The sequence below is a fragment of the Octodon degus genome, unplaced genomic scaffold (assembly GCF_000260255.1).
Source record: "Octodon degus isolate 3935 unplaced genomic scaffold, OctDeg1.0 scaffold00079, whole genome shotgun sequence".
Lineage (NCBI taxonomy): Eukaryota > Metazoa > Chordata > Mammalia > Rodentia > Octodontidae > Octodon > Octodon degus.
This window is the reverse complement of record NW_004524655.1, coordinates 3,858,384-3,863,380: the sequence shown is the minus strand read 5'-3', so window position 1 is coordinate 3,863,380 and position 4,997 is coordinate 3,858,384. Positions and strand designations below refer to the sequence as shown.

The 4,997-nt window shown below is 49.3% G+C and overlaps 1 protein-coding gene and 1 pseudogene across 3 annotated transcripts in view; one reads left to right on the top strand and one right to left on the bottom strand.

Moving 5' to 3' along the window:
* The window catches only part of LOC101568704, a 279,180-nt pseudogene that overhangs the window by 196,953 nt on the left and 77,230 nt on the right, over positions 1 to 4,997 (bottom strand).
* The window catches only part of Vsig10 (V-set and immunoglobulin domain containing 10), a 34,960-nt gene that overhangs the window by 9,094 nt on the left and 20,869 nt on the right, over positions 1 to 4,997 (top strand). The gene's annotated exons all lie outside the window — the stretch shown is intronic.

Below are 4,997 nucleotides of genomic sequence, written 5' to 3'. Positions count from 1 at the left end.
AGACAGTTGGAAAAAAACATCGATAGAAGAATAAATAAATCGCGAGTCAAATTTCAGTGCTATACATAAGGTTTTATTGGCAGGTAGCTGTCTTCATTCATTTACATGCTGCAACTACAACTGCCTTTGTGGCTACAGTGGCAGAGGTGATGGCTGAGATGTGGGTCACGTGGGCTCCAAAGTCTGACATATTTGCCTGTGGCTTTTTGTGCAGAAAGTGTGCTGCTCATAGGCTTACAGGGACAGCCTGGTTCTGTACCCATGATATGTCGTTTCGCAGAGATAAAAAAATTGGCTCATTCCTTTATTCCATATAGATTTATTGGGCACCCGATGCCAGAGAGTGCTGTAGCTACCGGGCTATAGCTCCTTATGGAGCTGGCAGCCTGGTGGGGGGAGACAGATGCAAGACAAGTGAGTGAAGACCTCAGGGTGGGAAGTGTGGCACAGAGCGCTGAGGTGGGGTCTCGTGCCCCTGGGAAACACTTTAGCCTAGGGAACTAGAAGGCAGCTTTTGGAGGGATAGGTTGGACACCTTTCATCTGACAGTCTCAAATCCAAAATGCCCCAAACTTTTGCTTTAAGAATGGTCAGGTGCTGGTGAGATAGCTCAGCAGTCTAAAGTGCCTGTATAGGCAAGCTTAGGCAAGTGCAGGAACTGCGGTTCGATCCTGGGCACCACAAGCAGTGCCAGCCTAGGGCAGGCTGAGCCGGCCACCAAAAAGAAAAAAAAGAAGAAGAATGTTTAAATGATAAAGTCTGTGAAAATATTAAAACAAAACAAAACAAAAATCTGAAATTGGAAACACTTCCTTTGTCCTGGTCATTCTGGATAAAGGATGCTTAGCCAGTGGGGATATTTAGGGTGAATCTAGGAGCCAGGGGTGCACAGAGGGGAGGAGAGAGCAGCCCAGGCAGAAGGAGCACTCAGGGAAGATGTGCCTGTGGATGGGCAGAGGCCCAGTGTGGCAAGAGCGTGATGCATGAGACAGGAGGACCTGTGGGACGTGGGAGGCCACGCCAGGCCATCTGTGCACTGAGTTCCTGTGGTGTGGTTTGAAGCAGAAAGTCCTTTATGTGGAAATAACCTTGGGGTCCCTGATGAGTGCAGTGCTTATCTGTGAAAACCAGGCACACATGCCTTTGGGTCATGGACAGCCCTCGAGGATTTCATTCCTTTTTCCTTTTTGAGGAAGGGACAACATACTAGACCCCCCTGAGCATCAGGAGCCTCCCTCTGCTGCTCAGACAGTGGCAGCCACAAGGGCTCAGCATCTCTCACTGGAACTTGTCTCTCACTGGGAATATGGCTTGCCCCAGCTGCCATTTCTGGGAGTGCAGGGGTATTGCCGAGTGGCTGACAGAATCCCCAGTCTAGGTCCTACTGTTATCTCTGTGGCCTTGGGGAAGTCCTCGGTGCTTCTCCAACCTCATACATCATCTGCGGAGGTCGAGGTCGTGGTGGGACCTAGTTGCAGATTTGTGGCACTTCTGGTGCACACTGTGCGCCTGGCCCTTCTCACTGCCATCCGTTGGTCATGCTGGTGACTGGGTTCTGGTGGGTGAGCACAGCTGAAGCTCCCAGCAGTCAGTTTCTCTTGCTTGGGTCAGAGCCTTGGCTTTGCTCTTCCCTTCGTCTCACAGACATGGTTGATATTGTCTTTCTTCTAAGAGGGCTGGGGAGATAGCCTAGTGGTATAAGCGCCTACCTGGCAAGCACAGAGTCCTGTTTGGCAAGCACAAGGTCCTGAGTTTGATCCTCAGTACCACCAAAAAAATAAAAATAAAAACTAAATTAAATTAAAAACACACACACACACACACGCACACGCACATACACATACACATATCTTTCTCCTAAGAGCAACAGTTCAGAAACATCTCTTGTGGCTCTGGAAACTAAGAGGAAACAAATTCTGAGAGGGGGCCAGGTTTTTATCAATCAGTAGCCTTGAATGTGCAAAGAGACAGGGACACAAAGCCACCTGTGTGAGGGCTGGTGGGTTCTTTGTGCCACCTGGACCTCTGCTTAGCAGTGAGCATTTGGTACCCCTGCCTTTAGAGAGTAAGGTTTTCTGTAAACTGGCAAAGGTTTTACTTTCCTGCAGTGGGCATCTGCAGTGGGATTTCATCATTCATTCTGTGACAAATGAATCTGTAGTGCTGTATGTAAATTCAAAGGTGGAGATCAAGGGCTGGCGAGATAGCTCAGCAGACTGAGTGCCTGCTTAGGCAATGGCAGGGATCAGGGTTTGATCCCTGGCACAACATGCTGTGCTGGTGCCGCCCCCGGGCATGCTGAGCTGGACATGAAGTCAGTGAGACCCTGCACAAAATACATTAAAAAAATAATAATAATAAAGGTGGGGATAGCCATGCATAGTGGCACATGCCTGTAAATGCAACACCTTGGGAGACCTAGGTAGGAGGATCTCAGTGTCTGAGCCCAGACAGGGCAGTTTAGCAACTTAATGGGACAGTGTCTCAAAAAGAAACACTAAAAAGGGCTGGGGATAAAGCTTAGTGCAAAGGCCCTGGATTCATTCTCCAGTACTGCCAATAAAAGCTAGTTAAAAAATAAAGGTGGTGTTGAACACTGTGGCCCCTGGAATTGGAATCTGCTCCTAGGAGTGCAGAAGGTCCCTGGCACACAGCAGGTCTCGCTTCCAGGTCCGTTGACCTCATTAGCTCAGCCGTCCTGTCCTCCTCCCCCTGGAGTGGCTGTGAGTCAAGTCAGCTGTGTGTTCACCTGCAGGGAGGGTGGAGCGTGGAGGTGATGGCACAGATCTGAGCATGTCCTGGTAGACGCTGTCCTTCTGTGCCGTGTTGTTCAGTATGCCTTTGGGGAATGAGTGATCATGCAAAGATCAGCCCAAGGAAGACCCCAGGGAGACTGCAAGATTCGAGGCTGTCACTGTCTGGTCTTCTCCCGCCGCCAAGGGCTCAGAGAACACGTGAGTTAGGTGGCACATGGGCAGTGAGGAAGCCGAAGCTGGTTCTTATCAATCCTTTGGATTCAGCTGGGGAGGGTTCCTGTCTAGGCAGTGAAGTGGCTCTCGGGCCTGACTTCCCAGAAGGGGAGTTTCAAGAAAGATAGATCCTGCATGACACAGAGTGCTCCTCTCTGTTGGATCCTTCTCAGCCTTATCAGAACATAGAGCCTGAGGGAAAGGGAGTGTTGGTACCTGTATCAGGCAGTGTTTCACCAGAGACACAGATAAAACACAAGATGTACAAAGGTAGAGGGCCGGCCAGATAGCTCAGTGGATTAAAGCGGCCTGCTTAGACAGACTCAAGGGACTGGGTTCAATCCCTGCTGTGCCTTGCTGCCATTGAGACTGGGGGTAGTATCACGTACCTGTAATCCCAGCACTCGGGAGGCTGAAAACAGGAGGATCACTACGAGTCCAACCTGTGTAGTGAAACCCTGTAGGCCCTGTACTAAATACGTTAAAAAAAAAAATAAAATAAAAAACATACAAATGTAGGAGAATTTACAAGATGGGCTCCCAGTAGCCAACCACAGAGCTGCAGGAGGAAGCAAGCGGAAGGCGCATGCCCACTGGAGACTGAAGAATTCAGTCCTAGGTCTAGCGTTCACTGCAGGGTCCCTGGTGAGTCTGCATCAGCAGGCTGAATGGTTTACACCAGAAGCGGGGGAGTCTGTGCTGGGAGCCAGGAGATGGCGTCTTAGGTGAAGGCGAAAGACTAGGTGGAGCACTACAGGAGAAAACCCATCCTTCTGTCTTTCTTTGTTTCTCCTTTCTATCATCCAGACGAGGGGCGGCCTTAGGGCAGGTCCCCCCCCACCCTAGGGTGTGGAATTCCTGATTTAGTTAATCTTTTCTTAACTAAACTTCTCAAATTGACACACTCAACCACCACAGTTACACAAGGGGAAATTTTGGCCTCCTGTCCGAAGATGGGGTGATTCATGCACAAATATTGATTAGTGAGGGTGGAAACCAGAGGTGGATGCTTAGAAAAAGTTGAAGACCTCTGGTTTTGGGCGTTAGGGGTAAGACCCGTGGTCACCAGGGAGCTGGGGAGGCACTAAGAGTGTCACTTTTGTTTGTAATAGTGATCTCAAAATGGTCTTCTTAAGTTTTCCCTCTCTTGTCCCACCAAGAACTGTAGGTCTGAGCTGAGCATGATGGCATTTGTCTGTAATCCACCGCCCTGAGAGGTTGAGGCAAGCGAATCACAAGTTCAAGTCTAGCCTAGGCAGCTTGGCAAGACCCTATTTCAAAATTTTAACATTTTTTTCTCTTTTAGCATTACAGGTGCGCACCACCAGAGCCCACTCTTAGTCGCCCTCTCAGCGTGCCCCGGGGGCAGGGCCGGCACTGCAGACCTGGGGATCAAACTCCGCCCCCTGCCCCCCTGCTTGCAGGCGCTTTAATCCACTGAACTATTTGGCTGGCCCTAAATGCCCCATTTTTATTTTTATTTTTTCTCTCATTAGCATGTCTCTCAGAATGGTTGCTGTCATTGCTCTGTGACTACAAAAGGGTTGGTGATATCTATTTAGGAATAGTGGTGGTGAGAAATCTGGGAGGGAGGGAAGCTGGTCCAGATTAAGCATCCTTTATCTAAAAAATCTGAAACTGAAAATGCTCCGAAACCTCAGAGCCCAGGGGCACAGCGTCTGATTCTCAGATCAGAGACGTGGCTCCACCAGGCAAGTCTATGCAGATGTTTTACAATCTGAAACCGCCCAAATCGAAAACACTGCTGGTCCTGAGCATGTGGGAGAGGGAATTCTCCTCCTCTGTAGTAAACTAAGGTAAAGAAAGAACCCCATGGGATCAGAAGTGTGGGATCGGCTTCGGGCAAGAAGTCATCCCAGCTGCATGTGATGGCGCACATGTGTAATCCCAGCACAAGCAGAATCTCCGGTTTGAGTCCTGCATAGAGTTCAGCAAACCTTCTCTCAAAATAAAACACTAAAAGAACTGAATGTATATCTCATTGGTGGAATAGCTTACCTCATGTGT